This window comes from Balaenoptera physalus, assembly GCF_965194825.1.
Source record: "Balaenoptera physalus genome assembly, chromosome: 7".
Classification (NCBI taxonomy): domain Eukaryota; kingdom Metazoa; phylum Chordata; class Mammalia; order Artiodactyla; family Balaenopteridae; genus Balaenoptera; species Balaenoptera physalus.
In genome coordinates, this window is record NC_138886.1 from 51,554,341 (window position 1) to 51,575,820 (window position 21,480).

At 40.4% G+C, this 21,480-nt stretch overlaps 1 protein-coding gene across 11 annotated transcripts in view; it reads left to right on the top strand.

Moving 5' to 3' along the window:
* KANK1 (KN motif and ankyrin repeat domains 1) overlaps positions 1-21,480 on the top strand; it is a 193,263-nt gene that overhangs the window by 48,504 nt on the left and 123,279 nt on the right. For 7 of the 11 annotated variants that reach the window (XM_082470841.1, XM_082470852.1, XM_082470851.1 and 4 more), the window contains exon 2: positions 20,736-20,860. The exons of the other annotated variants lie outside the window; for them this stretch is intronic. The gene's annotated coding sequence lies outside the window, so the exon portion shown is untranslated. The remainder of the gene's footprint in view (positions 1-20,735; positions 20,861-21,480) is intronic. 11 annotated transcript variants of the gene reach the window in all.

Below are 21,480 nucleotides of genomic sequence, written 5' to 3' on the forward strand. Positions count from 1 at the left end.
ATGTATGTATGTATGTATCTGCTGCAGAGAGAGAAGTTCAGTGTGCATTTAGTAATTCCCAGCAAAGCATATGGGAACCTTAATGTCTTAATTGTGCGCTCCTCCGATTGAGTGTGGGTTGAGTCTTAGTCTCTAGGGTCAGCCAGGCCAGTTTTAGAGTCCCAGCGCTGCCAGTTACTAAATGTGACCCTAACAATACCATTTAACCACGAAGTCTGTTTCCACATCAGTGAAGTAGGTATAATTATATTATCAACTTCATGTAGTTGTAGAGTGCTTAGTAAGTAATCTGTGATGTTAGCTGTCATTCTCATAAATTGCACTACCATATTCATTTTCTTTTTGCAAGAAAAATAAAGGATTCTGACTATGTTGAGTGATCTGGATAAGAATGCAAGGGGTAGAAATAGTCAGTTGCACCAGTGTTATTTACCTTACATGGTATTTCATGCTTACTTCACTTTGGTCTCTTTGATAAGATAAAATATAAATGTATACCCAAGATCACTTTAAAGTAATAGTATAATTATTAAGGTGCCATGTTGTATAAAAAGATACTTAGAAAACTAAGGTTTGGAGAATGAAATAAATTAGACACAGTGACTGTAAGTTTTTCCTTTTTAATAGCCGTTTTTTCATTACTCCATTGATCCAAAGAGGGATTTTAAAATTTAATGTCCTTGTTCCATTAAGATAATTCAATCATTTATCCAATTACTTGACTTATTCAACTTAAGTTCTTAGCCCCTCTGTTGCTTTCTCTTTGGCTGGTTCCCTGTTTCATGACTTTCCAGCACAGTTTTAGTTTTACTTGTTTATTTTTCTACTTTTGTGGGCTAGGCTTTAAATTTAGCTCTTTTCCTTGAAAGAGCTCCTCCTCTCTTTTTTCATGTCTTTTCACAAAGATGAATCTACTTTGTATTTCATATTTTACCCATTTTGTTTTAATATAAAAATATTTTAAAGTCTTATAAAATAAAATGGTTTGAATAGCCCTTCCAAAATGACATGGTGTTCTAGTTTGAGAAAGTGATCTTTGATAAAGAAAGGTGTATCAAATGTATGTCTGTTCCAGTGTTGGGAGGGAAGCTAAGCAATGGGATGTCAGAAATCAGGATAGAAAAAGGCTCCCAAAAGCTGAAGACAACATGAACAAATATACAACTAAGCTCTACTGAATGCAACTTTCTGATACCTGGGATAGGAGGGAAAAAAGTTGTGTGCCTGTGGATTGGAGAGACCTGGGTCAATAGCAGCTCTTGTTAAAGAGATTTAAGATTTTAGCCAGCCATTTGACATTGTTGGCCATCTCCAACAGCATTAATGTCACAGCTCTCAGAACAAAGGAGATAATCATCCCATTGTTTTCTGCCTTGGTTGGGCTGCCTCTGAGGGCTTGCGTTCAGTTCTGAGCTCCACATTTTCAGAGGGCAAACCAGGGAGGTAAATGGACAAGAAACATCTTTTTTTTTTTTTAAATTAATTAATTTATTTATTTATGGCTGTGTTGGGTCTTCGTTTCTGTGCGAGGGCTTTCTGTAGTTGCGGCAAGTGGGGGTCACTCTTCATCGCGGTGCGCGGGCCTCTCACTATCGCGACCTCTCTTGTTGCGGAGCACAGTCTCCAGACGCACAGGCTCAGTAGTTGTGGCTCACGGGCCCAGTTGCTCCGTGGCATGTGGGATCTTCCCAGACCAGGGCTCGAACCCGTGTCCCCTGCATTAGCAGGCAGATTCTCAACCACTGCGCCACCAGGGAAGCCCATGGACAAGAAACATCTTTGAGAGATTCTCATCACTGTGTGGCTTGTCAGGTTATTTCCTTAGGACAAATTCCCAGAAGTGGAATAGCTGGGTCAAAGTTACTCTTTTTTTTTTTTTTTTTTTTTAAAGACTTTGGATACTTATTGCCAAATTGTCTTACCAAGTAGAACTGGACATATTAAAGAAGTTGGATTACTCACCCCCAAGTCAGAGATGCTGTAGAAGGGATTTTGGCAGTGGGTTATATGTTGGACCATGATCTGAGATGCCTTCAAAAATACCATGAGAGTTTTTACATAGGACCAGATGATTATTTTATCTAGAGAGGTGATGTTTCAGTCTTATCATGTCAGTCATACTGTTGTAGCAAACTAATTGTTAAGAATCTGTAAGGAAAATATTGCAGAAGATTTCTGCAATCAAAAAGGACTGTAGAGAAAAGAAAAAAGTAAAGGGGGTTTTTTGGGCAGAAGGAAAATGATCACAGATGGAAGCAGAAAGTTGCAGGAAGATGCAATAGAAAGGGTAAATATGTGAATAAGGTTAAAAGAATACTGATTTGATAATTCAAAAATAAAAACAAATACACACACACACACACACACACACACACACACACACAGGCATATCTCAGACATATTGCAGGTTCAGTTCCAGACCACCACAATAAAGCAAATATTGCAGTAAAACAAGTCACACACAGACTCACAGGACTGTAGAAATTAATCAGTGAAGGGAGATGTACTCCAGGCTGCAACTCAGTCCTGAGTCTCCATGGCTGGTAACTGCTGGCAAATTAACCATTTTTAATAACTTAGATAAGTCAGGCTTTTCCAAACTAAGTGAATTGCATTTTCTACACACTACCAGAGCTCGTTACTTCTGCTTCTGGAGAGGATGGGAACAGGTAAAAAGTTGCTGTAGATCATGTTCCTAATAGAGAGCTTAAAATGATTTAGCACATGTTTTATCCTCATCACCCAAAGCCTAACTCCAGTGAGATGAGGTAGTGTTTTGATACCATCAGGGCAGCGGATTCCACCTGCACTGCTGGGGTAAGCCACTTGAACTCCTAAGCCTTAGTTTCTTAACCTGTAAAATGTGATGAATAATTATTGATTATCAATTCTTCTCAAAGAGTTATCATGAAGATTACATGAGATGATATATAGGATGGTACTTTATAATCTAAAATTCTATACAAATATTAGCTGTCATTATCAGCTAATGGAACTTTCAGCCTAGATCTTTCTAATGGATGAAGGAGTGAATAAGCTTCATCAAAGGAGAAATAGGGACTGATTTTGTTTACTTTTGTCTTCTTAATGTTTGACTCATAGTTGCAACTCACTAAATATTTGTTGAATGAATGCAAGACAATATTTGTGAAATATAGGCTGAACTGGCGTAGAGGAACATTTTTTTCCTTGAAAAGGTGTACTTCTCATCTTTGCAAAATAAGTACTGTTATTCATATCTTACAAATGGGGAAAGTGAGATTCATTGATTCTCAAATCATTCTGACAGCCAGATGCTACAATTTCAGGTAATTTCTAATCACATGTAAAAGGGATTACAGCAAGTACTTTTTTGGTTGTTTAAGAGAAAAAAATGAAACAAGTCTGTATAGTATAGCTCTGTTGTATAAAACCATTTAAAGCAAATTGATGAAATATTTTGTCAGACTTTATTTTTATTTATTGACCATTAATAGAAACTAATTTTGTTTGTTTATTTTTATTTTTTTTATTTTTTGGCTGTGTTGGGTCTTCGTTTCTGTGCGAGGGCTTTCTCTAGTTGTGGCAAGTGGGGGCCACTCTTCATCACGGTGCGAGGGCCTCTCACTGTCGTGGCCTCTCTTGCTGCGGAGCACAGGCTCCAGACGCGCAGGCTCAGTAGTTGTGGCCCACGGGTCTAGTTGCTCCGCGGCATGTGGGATCCTCCCAGACCAGGGCTCAAACCCGTGTCCCCTGCATTGGCAGGCAGATTCTCAACCACTGCACCACCAGGGAAGCCCCTGTTTGTTTATTTTATATATAGCCCTCACTGAAGTCTCTGTTGCCAGGAAACTACTTCTGTTATCCATGCCCCTAATATAGCAACTTTGTCTATGTTTCTATTCTTTGTGCATTGTGTTCAGTCTTAAACTGTGAATATTCCATTAACTGAGAGTTCTGAATAACCATTGTGTAACTGGAGTGATATTCTGTCTGTGTCAGTTCCATGCATTGTGTTTGAGAATAAACGTGCTGTTTCATTTCTGATGGGACATCTCTCATTACCACTAATAATATGATGTTATTGAAAAGGTAAGCGTATGAATAAACCTCATAAGTGCTTTGTGCATTGTTGAAACATATAATCTTTCATTTTAGGATTGCTTGATTATACATATATTTCTATATTTTCAAACGGGAAGTAGAACCACCAGTGTCTAATCCTTGGGCTTTAGGTGAGAAGTATCAGTGAAATTGAATCCAGAATTATCTGTTTATGAGTACTTGGTTTGGGAGAGGTTCCCCCCACTCCCACTGCTTTTTTTCCCATCAGAATCTCAAATTAGTCTGTGGTCCAGAAATGTTGAGGGACTCTGACCTAACAAATTCACTTCAGCCCTGGTAGCTTGTTTGATCTCTGGAAAGTGATACAAAACACCTAGACTGGTATGGGGTACTCATAGGTGCTAAACAGGTGTATGTTGGAGACCTGATTAAAATAACAGGTTCTCTTCTTATCTATAATACATCATGGTTGGTGAGCCCCTAGAGGACACAGTGTATGCTTTGCTCATTCCTTGGCATCCTGACTTCTCACCTCTGTCTCCCCATGTAATAAAATATGCACGTTCTATGTCAGAGTAGAAGTCTTTTTTTGATTAGAATTCCCCATTCATACAAAATTGTTTGAGCACATGTCCTCCACTTTATTTATAAATTATATACTTATGCATGTCTGTATTGAGGATGCATTGTTTTTGTTCAGATTGTTTTATGCTGATGATATAAAACACACATAATAGCAATGTTAAAATAAGAAAGATGAAAAGCAGTGTTTTAAAATGCATTGATAACCTTGATGGCTTCATATTAAGTAATATCTAAAAAGGTACACCATATACTTATTTCTTCTCATTCCTACTTTTGGCCCCCTCGTGATCTGGGCTTGTACCCAGCTCTGGCTTTTCATGGCTCCCCTCCCACTTCCTAATATCCTTTCAGCAGATGTCCTCACTGGTAACTGCTTATTCTCTATGCTTAATTCAAATTCCTGAGAGTCAGACTCTCATTTAGCTAGTTCACCTAATCATGTCAGGTCAACTCATGTGAATCTCTTTGATAGCCTTATTTTTGTCTTCTTCTGGAAAGTCACTCTGTTCCCCACAGGTGGCTTGAGCAAGTGGGAGACAGAGTCACTGGGCACAAGTGTGGCTGCTCAGACAGCTTCAATGAAAAGGGGCCTGGTGAGGCTGGAATGGTGACCGGCCTCACCTTTGCACAAATATGCCTGTTGGTCTAAAAGAGACACCCAAATCTGACTTCCTCTGTTTTTCCTTTGCAAATCCATGCCTATATCCTTTTGAAGAACACTAGGCATATTAGGGAAAGTTTTTGTAACTTAAGTAAACCAGAGAGCTGGAGACCCATTTAATCCTGTAAAGTTCTTCCCCACCCATCCACTTATCCATCCACCTTTCCTGTCTAGTTACTACTGGGGAGAAAATGATAGGAGCGCCATCTTTAAGAATTAACCTATAGTTCTTGGATTGGGAAATAATGGTTTCATGATTGCTTCCATTCAGCCTCAGGCAGACAGGAGTTTAAAGATTTCTTCTACAGAGCACAACTCATTTCTTCTAAGTCCCTTCTGAGTAGGTTGGGGTCAACAAGGAGAATTTTTGCAGGATTTCCTAGTTTGGAAGTGCCATATAAATGAAGCCATGGTTGGGCATGTGAAACCTATTTATACATGCATGGGAATGTTTTTCTTTTGAAAAGCAGCATGCTGGGTCCCTTCCTTGCAGAACTTTAGGTCAACGTTGCCCCATTTTAAAGCCTGTTGGCCACCTGGAGCAATGCATGAGCTTGTCAGAGTCAGACCATCTCATTTGAATATGTTTCTGCATATGTTTTATAACTTTAAGTGGCCAAGTGTTATTGAATTTAGAGTTAATTTTTTAAACTGCGTCAGAACGGTCCAGCATAAACAAAGTTTATAGTCTCCAAAAAAGAGAGAGGAAGAGAGAGTACTAACATTTATTGAATGCCTAAGTTCAGCACTTTGTGTTCTCTGTTTCATTTAATCTTCATGCCCCCATCAGGTAACTATGATTGTTCCCACTTTAAAGAGGGAAACGAAGATCAGAAGTTAAGCAATTTGACTAAAGTCACAAACTAGTCAGCTGTGAGGTAGAAGGTGACCCTGTATGAGGATAGCTTGCATTTCTCTGAACGAACTCTATGCCAAGTATGGTGATAAGCATTTTAACATGCATTATCTTATTCATTTTCACCACATTTAAGCCTAAGAGGTTTTAAAAATCAGTCTCTCAAGACTATTTTTAGATCAAGGACAAACACTATTAAAATGTTGATGTATTTTCCTTCCAGTCATTTGTACATATTTTTGTATAATCTCTTCAACTTCATTCCCATTTTCATGTAACATTATAAATGAAGCATTTCCTCATAATAATATTTTCATAAATACGTTAAAGTCTATAATAATTTAATAATAGTTTAAGTTTCTGATGCTTTGCTGTTATAATAGTGGGGCAGTGAATGTATTTGTGCCTAAATCTGTGGGTGGTTTTATTTTTAAACAGTTTCTTAGTGTGTATTATTAGAAGCAAAATTATAGGGTCAGAAGTTAGAAACATTTATTTTTAAAACTTACTGCTTTCAAGGCCCTTGATACATTTTGCCCAACAGATTTTTTTTTTTTAATAAATTTATTTATTTATTTTTGGCTGTGTTGGGTCTTCGTTTCTGTGAGAGGGCTTTCTCTAGCTGCGGCGAGCGGGGGCCACTCTTCATCGCGGTGCGCGGGCCTTTCACTGTTGTGGCCTCTCTTGTTGCGGGGCACAGGCTCCAGACGCGCAGGCTCAGTAGTTGTGGCGCACAAGCTTAGTTGCTCCGCGGCATGTGGGATCTTCCCAGACCAGGGCTCGAACCCTTGTCCCCTGCACTGGCAGGCAGATTCTCAACCACTGCGCCACCAGGGAAGCCCCCAACTGATTTTTTAAAAAATGAGACCATTGTCCACTGCCATGGCAGTGTGTGAGTGCCTGTCTCCCTGTAGACCTACCTCTGGGGGAGGGACAGATGGTTCCAAGTGCTCCTCTACCCAGCTGTGGTGCTCCAACCTGGATCGACTGCACTGTGGGGTGTTGGGAGGCTGGCGGGGCAGAGATCTCTTCTCAGTCTGCCTGACACCAAGCGTTTGCAACTGTTTGACGCACTCTCTGCCAGTCCTCCTGCTGCGCCTCCATTATGTCCACTGCATTTTGAAAAGCATTGTCTTACATCCACTCAGAATGTCACAGTACTTATCTTGTTTCTAATTGTATTCACTTCTACATAGACTTACAAGAGATTTATCTCTTGATTGGATTTTTAAGCAAGCTTTGGATTTACCATTTCTGTTTTTTCTGTTGTTTAATGCATTCATTGTTGCTGAAGTATTTTGTTTTGTCATAATTTTTTTTAAACAAATGAGTGTTTTTGCTCATTTGGAGCTGTAGTCCACTTATTTTGGTTACTTAGGGTTTGCATTTATCTCTGTGCTCGCCTTGACCAGATCCCATAAGATTTGATAATTAGGGTTTCTGTTTTTATTCATTTTATGCCTTTCCAATTCTAATTCATTTTGCTATTTTCAAAACAGTCTCATATTAGGATTTACATTTCTTTGAAACAATAGTTATTTGGGAGAATAGTTTTTTTCTTCATGTATTGAGTTTTTGTTTAAATGCCTGTTATTTATTTCTGTGATGGTTTTGTTGTAATATGCTTAGAGTATGGTCTATCCTTGCTTGCTTTTCATATATATACTTATATATCTATAAATATACGTGTGTGTATATGGGCATTTGGGAAAGATGTATCTCTGTAAAGTTAACTTAGACTTAATTTTAAAAATTTGTACTGTATCTTCATTACCATGACAATATGATATCTTTGGCATGCCCTGAATATGAAGCCTTGGCTTGTTTTCCTATCATGGTTAACAGTTTTGGGATAACTGAGTTTCACTATCTGGCTGCACTGTTACCCAGTGGGCCCAGCTGGGTGTACAGCCTGTGATATGGAAAGAAATCAAGACTCAGGTCCCTAGAAACCTAATCTGTGACCTAGACCTTGTCCCTGAGGTACTCTGATTAGAAAGTTAATCTGTTAGAGGAACTTTCATCATCATAAAAGGCAGAAATAATTTTCTTAATGCGGTTGATAAAATCTGGACACATCCTGCTTCACACTATTTATTATAGAAACTGAGCATTAGAGACTTTCCTTTTTAAAACCATCTGCCTCTGTTAACTTAAATTAATTTTCATATATACTAAGCATTTGAACATTTGTTTTTTGGAAGTTTTGGGGATGTAGTCAATATATATGTGTGAATTTAATAGTTATTTAAGACTCCTTGTATTAGTCTTTCATGAGACTTTGTAAATATGTTTAATGTCTGCATAATAGTTTAACAATAATTTAAGTTTCTGACTTTTTGCTGTTACAGTAGTAGGGCAATGAATGTATTTGTGCCTAAATCTGTGGGATTTTCTTGAACATTGTTTCCTTAGCGTATATTAGTAGAAGCGAAATGAATGGGTCAGAAATTACTAAATGTGTGTGTGTATGTATATGTGAGTAAAATAACTGGAACCACACTAAAGACCCTTGATGCATTTTACCAAATTGCTTTCTTTTCAAAATGGAAAAATTTCCACTCCCGTGGTGGTGTGTGAGTGCCTGTCTGCCTGTGGACCTCGCCCCAGGGCGGGATGGATGGTTCTGGGCTCCTCCACCCAGCTGTGGGGCTCCATCCCAGACCAACTCTGCTGCAGGGTGTTTTGTGTGACAGGGTGCTGTCATGTGTCTTCTCCACAAGGAAAAGCATTGTTACCAAGGCAAACAGTGACACTTGATACAGCTATGTACACACCAGAGCCAGAGAAAAGCTTCACCCAGCGGGATTGCTGACAATTGCTAGAGGTTGTGGCATTGCAGAAGTTACATAGTTTTCCTTTGGCAACACGTGTTAATGGATTTGTTGTAATGTTGGAGCCCTACTTAAATGAAAATTCTGAACACTTACAGTGGAAAAATATAAAATAAAAAGCCTTAGTTGGGAATGCATTGCTTAAAATTTAGCAAATGAGATCACAAGTTGTTAAACAAAGTAGGTTGCTTAAAAAAACAAAACAGGTAAGGAAATAGCTATGATTTGCTTTTAAATAAAAAAAATATTTATAAGAACACATTTTAAACAAGAAACAATGACCAAGATATGTTCTCTGGTCCCTGGGCACTTATAATCTCATGTAATTTTACATTTAGAGACTTAACACAATTCTTTTTTTTTTTTTTTTTTTTTAATGTGAAACGTATTTCTTACTGTGGGTCTCAGTCAACAACATTTATTTATTTATTTATTTATTTTTATTAATTAATTAATTTATTTTTGGCTGTGTTGGGTCTTCGTTTCTGTGCGAGGGCTTTCTCTAGTTGCGGCGAGCGGGGACCACTCTTCATCACGGTGCGCGGGCCTCTCACTATCGCGGACTCTCTTGTTGCAGAGCACAGGCTCCAGACGCGCAGGCTCAGTAGTTGTGGCTCACGGGCCTAGTTGCTCCGCGGCATGTGGGATCTTCCCAGACCAGGGCTCGAACCCGTGTCCCCTGCATTGGCAGGCAGATTCTCAACCCCTGCGCCACCAGGAAAGCCCCACAATTCTTTTTTGAATGGATGCCGAAATGCCATTGGAGCAGAGTCTCAGCTGAGAAACTTAAGACACATAGAGATTAATTAAATGGAAATAATTTTGTTTAAAAGGCAGTGCATGGATTCTTCAGGGAAAAAGAAATATGGAAAATTTTATAGGAAAATGCTTAATAAGTATCTAGTAAAGATTCAGATTTTGTTCTTCAGCTTCTTGTCTCATAAAATTAAGTCCTAAATTCACCGAGCAATGTTCTTTCCAGTTTACCTTCGGGTCTATGTATGGAAGAACGTGGAATTTCAGTTAGCTTCGTCATTTCAGTTAGCTTTAATTAGAGGCTCAGAGTAGAAAGCTAGGAGTTGCCTGTAGGGGTCAGGCAGGGAGATTAATGGGGCTGTGCCCATCCACTTCTGCTCTGTGCTACCGGGATGTTTGCCAGGGTAACCTGGTTTGTCTTCATGGTGAGAGGAGTCATCTTATCCTACAGAAGTGTGAATCACTGATGCGTCACCAGCAGCATCTTGCCTTGGTCCTTGGGCTGCAAATATTCGAAAGGCCCACCTCAGACCCACTCCTCTCTTGGGAAAGGTAACAGAAGTTCTATGCCTGTAACATCCCGTAAAGGCTAAGGAGCAGCAGGAGGGTGAGTGGGCAGGGCGCCAGCTGTCTGTGCTGAAATACCAGAGCCTGGGCTCTGATAATTAATGAGGTTTGAGAGAACATTTCCTTGGCGTACTCTACTGCCTGACCCAGTTGACTGGGTCACTCTGGGGAAATGGGCCTCGATTCCTGCGCTTTCCTCCCAAGATTGCAGTCTGGCATTTATGTGATTGTTAGTATTGAAATGAACACCTGTACCATCCTTTTCTTGACAGGAGGAAGCCTTTATATTTTGTAATTCTTTATTGAATGTACTCTCTTTTTTTTTTTTAAAGAAATTCACGTTCTTTTTTATTTATTTATTTATGACTGTGTTGAGTCTTCGTTTCTGTGTGAGGGCTTTCTCTAGTTGCGGCAAGTGGGGACCACTCTTCATCGCGGTGCGCGGGCCTCTCACCATCGCGGCCTCTCTTGTTGCGGAGCACAGGCTTCAGACGCGCAGGCTCAGTAATTGTGGCTCACGGGCCCAGTTGCTCCGTGGCATGTGGGATCTTCCCAGACCAGGGCTCGAACCCGTGTCCCGTGCATTGGCAGGCAGATTCTCAACCACTGCGCCACCAGGGAAGCCCTGTACTCTCGTTTTTTAAGCATATATATTTTAAAAATTTGAAACCTGTGTATATTTGCTCTGTCATTATACACATAGTGGAACTTGGTTGAAAAAAAAATTTTCTTTTTCATGAGGAAGAATCAAAAGCATCTTATCAGAGTATTCTGAATTTTGAGAAGGCTCACATTTGCTAGGCTTTATCTTTTTTCACGGATAAAGATTTCTCCTGTCTTCTCTGGTGAATGTGGGATATCAGATACTTGTCTTAAATGTTACAAACTATTTCAGTTAAAGCAGTCAACAGTATTATAAAAGACAAGGCAACAGCTGATACTTGGTAACATCTTTAAAATTACATATTAATAACTTTCAATCAGATTTACAATACTATGGATGTAGGTAGTCTCAATTTACATATGGAAAGTTAAAGCACGAGTTACTACAGTACTTGCCTGAGATGTCACATGATTGATGACAGAATCTATATTCTTAGTCCTTTATGTAAGAAGAGACTTCTGTTTTTATATAATAAATTAGTTGGGTAAGATAGTATTCTAGTTAATAGCAAGGAATAAGCTTAACAAATGGTTCTCAAAGTATGATCCTGAACCAGCATCGTTCGCATCATCTGAGAGCTTGTTAGATACTTAAATTTTTAGGGTTTACCCCAAACCTCATGAATTAATTCCTGGAGGTGGGAGTCCTGCATTTCGTGTTTTTAAAAGGCCCTCCTCATACTTGCGATGCACTCTATAAAGTTTGAGAACCACTGGCTTCATGTAGTCTTTCCATAATTGTTTGTATAGTTTAAATGCTTGGGGTTGCTGAGGTGATGCACCTCAGGCAGGAAGCAGTGGGGCAGCCTCCCTAGCGGCCCCAGCATAGATGACCTTAGCGGGCCCTCAGAACCTGACTTTTCAAGGTACAGAGAGAAGGTAGGTCAGGAGATGGAAGGGGAACTAGTACTTGGGCTGCCTGTGCTATGCCAGGCACGAAGGTGGCTTTCCACGAGGTCTCTTGCATTCAGTCCTCACCCGAGTCGTGTGTGCCGTTAGGATGTTCCTCATACTTCATTGGTACTTAACATCTTCTAGTTGTAATCTCAGTCTCATCCATTTGCTCTGGTTCTTTGATGAGAGAGTTGATATTCCATTTCATTTTGGGAGCTGTGCGTTGGCTCATAGGGCATGCAGTTTGTGTTTGAGAAATAGAAAGCTTCCTGCTAAACTTGGTGCTTCTTCCTGGAACAGCCGTTTTACTTCAGGCATGTCGGGAGAAGGGGAGGAAGGACTTTGTTTTTCTTGTAAAGTATTGTATTCCCTGTATCTAAGGTAAGGTGCTTGGTAAACAACTGTTGATATTGTACATGGTTGTATCATCTCCTAAAGAGCTTGTGTCCCCTTCCAACTCACTTCTGTTTGTTTAACGCAGTGGTTCTCAAATTGTTACCCCCCGTTTCAGCAGCGGCTGTCCCGCTCCAGACCTACTGAATCAGAAACTCTGAGGTGGAGCCAGCAATCTATACTTTAATAAGCCCCCAAAGGGATTGCCATTTATGCTAACATTTGAGAACCGCTCGTTTTAGGCAAGAGGCGTAGGTGTTTGGTTTGTTAAGATGGTACCTTCTCTTATAATTTTCCAGGAAAGTAAAGATGATTCACATTTAAACCTTGGGGTTAAGGGCACACTGAAGATAATATGGCATCCTTCAGAGCAGCTGACTAAGAGCAGACTGCTGATGGCTACCTGTGCACACACCCTTCCCTTGCTCAGAGTCCCAGCAAGGGGGGACTTGCTGCCACCTCATCCCCAGGTCACCCCCAGATGTGGTCCCTTCCTCCACAGAGAACTAAAAGACGAGAGAGAAGTGCTAGAGGGTATAGAGCTTTCCATCCTGGGGCTTACTGTTGAAAGGGCAGAACTGAGCCAAGTGGTAACCCCATCAGAGAGGAAATCACTTTCTGATCTGATCATTTAAAAAAAAAAAAAATCAAACTTTTGCTTTCTTTGCTTTAAGTGGAAATATTCTTCCTACTTTATGTATCTAGATACCAAGTAAGGAAGTTGCTTTGGATGACTGAATGCTCCTTATTCCATATGCAGTCTCTCAAGTGTAACTTTTTGGGGTTTTTTTGGCCTGTGCCAAACAATGGAGGGTAAACAATTACGTATATTAGCGATATAGTTTACATGGATAGCAGTTAGTCAGATATTTCATTTCTGATTGATTAATCCTAAAAGAGAAAAGCGTTTTGCTTGAGCCCTCTATACAATATTTAAAAATTTTAATATACATATCTATTTTATTTTTTTCCCTTGGATTGTATCACAGTTTGAGTATATCTCATTGTTGATTAAAAAAATGCATCCATAAACAGCTAGATTTATACATTGTCACAACAGCGATGCAAGTTCTTAAGGAAAAATCAAGGGTGACGATTGAAAATAAAATACCCATTGCCAAGTAGGACCATTCTTTACCATTTCAAGAACTTGTGCTTGCATGTTTATGGGAGAAATTATTCCAGACCCTACCGGTTCTCTGTCAGAAAACATAATATTCTGACAACCGTTTTCTCCTACCTATGTGTCATATTTAACTTTTATTTGAAATGTTGACCCAAGCTACTTGGGCTTGCATAGGCTTGATATCTTAAAATGCAAGGGGTGGGCACTGAGAGCAGAGCACATTCATAACTCTCGGAGTTTTACTATTATGTCTTGATTTAATAAAATGTCTGCAGCTGAAAGTAGGAGGAGAAATTGACTATACACAGGTTTGGATATGTATTTTTTAATATATTCAGGTAGGGTATTCAGCCTGCAAGCCTAGGAGAATGGGTTTCAGTGAGGCAAAGTTTGGCAGGGAGGCACACAGAAATGGAGGGATGAGAGAGTCTAGTCAGTGGGGAGCTGTTTCTAGTTGAGGGCCTGGACTGTTCTGTACATAGTCCGGGGGGGGGAGTCCTTCCCCGCTCCACACCCCACCCCGGGTCTACTTCCCTCTGGTCTGATTCAGCGCTCACCCAGCACACCCCGTTATTAGCTTGATAACATGGTAACAGGGAAAGAATGGTATTCAGTTGGGAATCTTTTTTTTTTTTAAAGGAATGTAGTTTATTTATTTATTTATTTTTGGCTGTGTTGGGTCTTCGTTTCTGTGCGAGGGCTTTCTCTAGTTGCGGCAAGCGGGGGCCACTCTTCATCACGGTGCGCGGGCCTCTCGCTATCGTGGCCTCTCTTGTTGCGGAGCACAGGCTCCAGACGCACAGGCTCAGTAGTTGTGGCTCACGGGCCCAGTTGCTCCGCGGCGTGTGGGATCTTCCCAGACCAGGGCTCGAACCCGTGTCCCCTGCATTGGCAGGCAGATTCTCAACCACTGCGCCACCAGGGAAGCCCACAGTTGGGAGTCTTTGACTGCAAGGAATAAAACCAACTTAAGGAGCATTTTGTCAGGATAGTGAAGTACTCCAGAGAATCCAGGATCCTCAGAGACAACCTAGAATCAAAAACGGGAAAGCACAAGGAATTGGAAAGACTGGGTGTGTTGGCCCTGCTGCCCTCAGCTTTATCTGCACCTTTCTGCTGCAGACCAGCTCTGTCTGCGGAGCTGTTCCGAGGTGCACCTGCATCCAGAGCCTGGCTGGCCGCTCCTCAGCCCCCATTTCTAAGCCCCAGAGGAGGACAGATTTGCCCAGCCTGGATCTGAGGTCTTTAAGTGGTCCAGTGAGCCATGGTGGGCGAGATGTGTGTGCGCTGAGAGGCGGCATGGGAGGGCCACCTCTGACCCTGTGGCTGGCTCAGAAAATTCCGAAGAAGGGAGTAGTTTGCATAGAGGGGACAAAAGCCATCCCCCATGCATATACCATTAACCTGCTGCTGTGTGTTTATGCATTAGCCCCACTCTGGGGGAGTAATCATCTTTGGCTCCAAGAAAATCTGGCTGTTAGACCTGAAAAACTTTGGGCCAGACTGAATCAGGGTCATGAATTGTGGTGAATTTTCCAAAGTGACTCCACTCCATGAGGCCTTGTGGCTATCAGCCTCAGATGCCTCCGGAGACCCCTGTCTCTGTTAGTGCAGACCCTTTAAATAGCAGTGGTGATGAGTGAGGCTGGGTGTTCCTGGGGAAATGCCTACATGACGCAAAAGCCTCATGAATCTCTGCTCTAAAAGCTTTCTTTATTCGGAATGACATTCTGACCCACTGATAGAAGCCAATGAAGTGAAACTAATTTTGTCAGAAAAATATGTAGGTTACTAGATCTTAACCCTTCTTCCTTCATTTGTTCGCTCAGTGGTTAATTTGAATTGGGAATGACTGTTAGTCCACAAACTCAGGAGTGCAAGAAATAGTGCGTTTTCCTGAATCAAATTAGTTTTGACCGTAAGCTTCTGCTCCCCTGGGGTAGCAGGAAAGTAACCTTGGTCAGGCTTGGATCTCTTTCCTACACCACTCTCCCAGGGGGTCATGCCAAGCTTCCAGACTCTGACTACATGTCACGAGGGCAGGAAAGTGCCCTGGGTCATCTGTTCACACCGGTCCCTGCTGCTTCTGGGCCATGTTTGAGGCTGGGGAGGATGCTTTGTCACAACCAGGAGACCAAGCTCAGCATCTGGCCTTTCTCTTGGGGCTCTGGCACACATCTGGGGGGTGCTGCCAGGGAACAGGTATGGCCTTCAGCTGCTCTGAGTCTCACACTCACTCTCCTCTAAGAATCTCCTCTTAGTATGAAGGGGGGTGGGGGTGGGAGGGTGTTTCTCTCTTCTCAAACCCTTTCCTCCTTAAGGAAGCCCAACCGCAGCCTCCCTGAAGCAGGGAAGCCAGAGCCCTCTCCCCACGTGGAAGGGGAGAGTCCAGAGAGAAAACATCGAGGAAGCCTCCTAGCCAGAAACTCTCCAAGCGCTGGCTGCAGCAGGCGGTGTGCAGGGCTCTGCCCCCTGTGCGGTCACCCAGCAGCGGTCGCCTGCGGGCAGAGCCCCGCTTTGAGGCATCACCTTCTCTTCCTCGTGGCTGCTGATTTATGGGTGGCTGTACCTGCCCCTGACTGGCAGGAGTTTGAGGCATTTGTTGTTTGGATGTTTCCAAAGCCAGTTTGTAAACCTGCTTACTCCAGAAGAGTAGCCTTCAAATTCTTAAGCATTTCTATAAATCTTATTGAATTTATGAAAGTATGGGGGAAAGATTTCCTTTTCCCTTTTCTGGAAGTGGATAATTTAGGTCTGCTAATATTCCTGCCAAGAAACTTACCTACCTGGCTCACATACATGCACTTTTGCCCTCAGAATTCTCAGCGACTAGACTAATTGTGAGTGCATCCAGTTTCAATGATCAGCTACTTTCCTTTTGCCATTGTTTTGGATGCTGCCTTGGCCACAGCACAACTAATGTATTAAAAAATAAAAACATTTTGGAAGTATATATTTAGGATTAAATCAAGGGGAATGTTATAGAAGATGGCAAAGCTTGCACAAAACATTAATAAAAAATATGTGGTCTTGGGCAATCAGCATATTACGTAGGAACTGTGAATGCCTCTTCATCTAGAATTTCAGTACAAGCTGTGCATAAAATATTTATACAGCACAGTGCTGCTTCACCCCTGACAAAAGCATAGGTTCGGGTGTATGCTGTTACTACAGACATCACTACATATAAGCAGCTGAAGCACCTTTAAGGGTATTTGGAATGTTAGAAACTAAAGTGTCTGTCACGGGGTTCAGTTAATAGTGACTGATGAAGTGACCTTGGTTCCTAAACAGAAATGTGCATCTTGTTGCCAGAATGGCACTTAATAGTAAAGGCACATCATAGAGGAGGGAGAAGAAGAGAGGTCACTAATGTGAAATTTAAAAGAATAGATGGTGCAGAAGCTAGTAACCTGGTTTACTGTTGGTGCAAGGGCTGGAGTAGTCCCCGGGGTGACTTTTAAGAAAGAGATGTTACTAAAAACACAGCTGAGAATAATTCTGTTACCAAGCCTTTTTTAGGATCAATGCAGAGCTCATTTGTAAAATAAAAATCTAATTGTTATTTTACTAACTATGCATGCCTATTACATCTCATCTGTAAAAGAGGAGTGATAACACCTGCCTAATGGGCTCATTGTAAGGATCAAAAGAATAAGGCACCTTAGTAAGTACTTAGTAAGAAACAGCATTTTTTGTTTGTTTTTTGAGTTTTTGCTTGCTTTAACAATAATTACTTCCATTCATGACTTTACCTGTATTTTCTTTAATCCTCAAAGTAGACCAGTGAAGTAGTGGTATTTCCATTTTAGAGATAAAATTAAAAATTGGAACTATTTGCAACACATGTCAAAGTTCATACATAGTATCCTTATATAAGGATGCCTCTGTATCGTTGTGGTAGAGATCCTTTCTGGCTCTAATAGGCTGGAATTGGTTGGTTTTGTTCCTGATAGCCAAAGGTTCCCAATTAGTATACCATCTTCTTTGCATTATTAGGGTACCAAGTTAATAATATCCTTCATAGATGAAGAGATGCTACAAATGAATAATATGAACACTGTAGCAGAAAAACAAAGGGCATATACAATAAGTGCAGAAAAGTAAAAAAATGTTCAACCTCAGAGATATGCTAATAAAAGTGAACTTTTGGAATCTATAAGATAGGATAATTTAAAAATTAATACCACCCAGTTTTAGAGGGAATATGGAGAAGTGTACCACTTATATACCACTCATATGCCACTAGAGCACAAATTGGGTGAAACATCCTTTAGGACAAGCTGTCAACAATATCAAATGCATATTTTTTTCATATGTTTGACCCATGACTTTATCCCTAGCAAATACTTAATGGTGTGTTTGAGGATATCCATCTCAGCTTTATCTGCATAATCAAAAATTGGAAGTGACTTAAATGCTTCAGGGGGGTTTATTAAAATTGATTATTGTACATTCATTAAAAATAAAGGCATAGAAGGCTAATAAGTGACACAACACTTCCATCAAAATAAAAATAAATGGGAAAAGTAGGTTACAAATAATGCCTAGAATTCACTTTTAGTAAAAATTACATATGCTTACACATTTGTTTATTATGTCTATGAACGTGTGATGCAAGCATACCAAAGTAGAAGGAAAAGTCAAAAATGCTAATGATGCTTATAATTTTTTTCTTTATTCATATTGGATTGTTATAAACTTTTGGTAAAGAACAAGCACTACTTTGAAGGAAGAAAAAGCATTTAAAGTTATCTTTTGACAATTCAGATCTATTATGTAGGTTACCCAAAGGTAGTAATATGGTATCTGACCTGAATCTGGATTTTTGCTCTGTTGATCAGATACATTTCAGTGTCTATTTTCTTTTTCTTTGTTAAATAAATAACTGTTATTTACCTACAGCAGGAAAATGTAATTTAGATGTTCAGACTTGATAGCATATAGCTGTTGAATGGTTCCGCAAGGTCTCTTAGAGAACCAAAACCAGGCACACAAGGGTGGTGTCAGGAGAGAGAGGTTGGAAGGGTTTCCATTAAATTATTTTCAGTAGTCAAGCTCTGTGCATATGGAAAGGCAAGGAGCAAGGGAATAATAGTGAGAGTTTTTATCAGACTGGTAAGTAACTTCAGGGTAGAGAATGACCAGCATAAACCCTTTGGCTTGATAACCACAATTCTTAACAGGAAAGCCTCTGCTTGTCTCCATTTGCCCTCCTGGCTTCTTTTCAATCCCCTGCAGTCCACATTCTGGGCCAGCCCTATGGAAAATTGTCCTCAGGGGTCACCAGTGACCTCCTTACTAATCGTTATATCCAGTGACATCTTGTTAGTTCCCATCCACAGCGCTTGAAGCCCCTTATCTTTCTTTGGGTTGATGTGCCTCTCCACCCCCACCCTCCACCCCCAGGTTATCCTCCTGCCTCTGTAACCACTCTGTCTCCTTCATTGGTTCTTCTTCCTCCATCTCCCTGAACCTTCACTGTGTCTTCTACTAACTCCCCTTAGAAACTTTATTTAGTCCCAGTGGTTCAACCGTCATCTTTTTTTAGGTAAAAGTCTAGCAGCCAGTCTTTCCTTACTGTGAGTCATTCCTGCTGCTGCTTGGAGTTTGGTCATAAAGTGGTTTTTGGAATTAGAATGTGTTGGCTTTGACTCAAAATCTACAGACATTGGAGATACTTAGAAGTCATCTCTCGCTCTAGGAGAAGGCCCCTGGGCTGTCTATGAATGGTCTACTTATTGATGATTTAATAAGCTCCTTGTGTGAGCCTCTCCACACAAACAAAAATAGTGGAGTTAACAACGGAATCATGGGTCAAGGCACAAAGGCTTATAAATTTCAAAGAGCATTTGTAGAGCTGATGCAAAAAATACCAGGTTTGTAAAAACTTTGATGTAGTCCGTGCCAAAATGACAAACTAACTTAAAATAATCAGAATAGTCGCTTTCCAGCTGGAGAGCTAAGCTCAGTTAACTCGAAAAAATGGCCAGTACCATTGAGACACTGTGTGAGAGTTAAATTATCTGGAAGGTGGGATCGCTGAGTCTGTGAACTCGAGATAGGCCTTGACAGAGGGGATAAGAAAAGCTGTATCTTGCACGGGGAATGATAGTTGCAAAATCAGGGTGTAGGAGTATGTGTTCTTTGGAACATAATAGGACGTACCTGACTAAGACAGAAGGTGTTTGTTGGAAGCCGGAGGAAGATAAGATAAAGTAGAGCCAGATTATGGAAGAGCCTGAAAGTCAGCAAAGGTGTTTACATTTAATGGAAGAGAAATGTATTACCACTGTGGATATGGATATAGGAGAATGCTAGATTTGGAGATGAGAAGAGCAAAGAACTTCAGAGTTGGAGGTATCCTGTATGGTGGGGTGGGAATGACTGATATTTGGTGTACATGCTGTATGTCAGGTGCAAGATCTTATAGTTCTTATTCTTACAGCAACCTTAGAGGTAGATGATATCACTCGCATTTTATGTATAATAAATGAGCTCTGAGGAAATATAATTTGTCTGAATTTTTAGAGTGACTGGGCCAGGCTTCAACACATCTGACTTCAAAGCGCAATGAGGATGGAGAACATTGAAATCAGTTCTTGATTTTACAGTTAAGAAAACTGAGACCCAGGAGATAGGGGACTATCCAAGGTTACCAAGGTAATGGAATGAAAGCAATTGGATGGGTAGTGTTCTGCAGAGAGAGGCCAGGTTAGAGGCTGCTGTTGTACACAGGTGGGGGTACCAGAGAATTTGGTACTAGTGGAGACATAGGAGTGAAAAAAAAAGTAGAGAGCAGTAGGACGGACATTCAAGGGAAAGTGGCAGTGGACTGATGTTGGAATGGGCAATGATGGAGAAGGCTGACGTGAAAACAATCCCAAAGTTTTAATCCAGGGGAACTGCCACTCACAAAGAAAATCCTCAGTGGAGCTAGTTTTCAGAGAAAGGCCATGTATTTCTTATGGGCTTGTCTGATTCTGAAATGACAAAGATACCAAATATAAAAATTGATGGTATTCATGAGCTGACTTATGTACATATTGATGGATACATGGAGAGCAGTAATGGAAGTGAAGGTGAAAGGATGTGAGGAACCAGCCCTTTTCTTTGAACTGGTGGTGAGATACCCTAGAGCTAATGACTAACTTTTACCTAAAGCAAAGGAGACTCACGTTTGCATGATATCCCAGGTTCTTTTTTATTCTGGCCTGCACCTTCCACCCCCAACCGGAGAATGACTTAACCATAATAAGCTGCATAGCTGTCTCTAGTAATTGATTCCCACTCTCCTGTTGGAAAGGAGTATTGCCCCATCACATTTCCCTCAATGAGACTCTTTTTTTCTTTCAGAATGATTGTCACTGTACTGGATGGACTGCGGAGCTATTGAATTACTTCTGTCTTTTGACCACACTAGGAAATTGTCCATGGAGTTGAGATATTTATTGCAGTAATTTCTGGCCTTACATACTTAGGTAAGGTATACTTTTTTCCATATAACTATCATGAAGTTGTCATGCTTTTCTTCTTTAACTTTACTTTTTAAGAGACATTAATCTGTTCTTTTCTTCTACCTTTTATGCTCTAATAATCACTTCAGAGTGCTCTTAATCTTCAAATATATGAGTGCAGAAAAGACTTTTATGTAATGAAATATGAGCAAGCTGTTTGAAGAATAAAGGGAGAAATGTATTACTCTTCAGATTAAATCAATAAAAGTACCCCATTTCCTTAAACACAAGATGCATAGACTGGATTATACTAGAGAAACTTAATAAATTGAAAGGAGTATTTATTATTAAGTCTACTTGAAAAAATGAAGATACTTAAGTACTAATATATTGCTGGCTTTATTCAAGTAAAGAAAATTTAGAAAATACAGGGAATTTAAAAGAAAAAAATGTGTTATTTCACTTCCAGAGATAACCAGTATTAGAATTTTACTGCATTATTTATAATATTTGTTTTTACAAATATTTGTAATGGGGTGTGTGTGTCGTATGTGTTAACTTGCTATATTTTTGCAAATGAGAAACATTTATCACATGCTTGCTCCATGCCAGGCTCTGTACCAGCTCTGTACCAACCCCTTTAC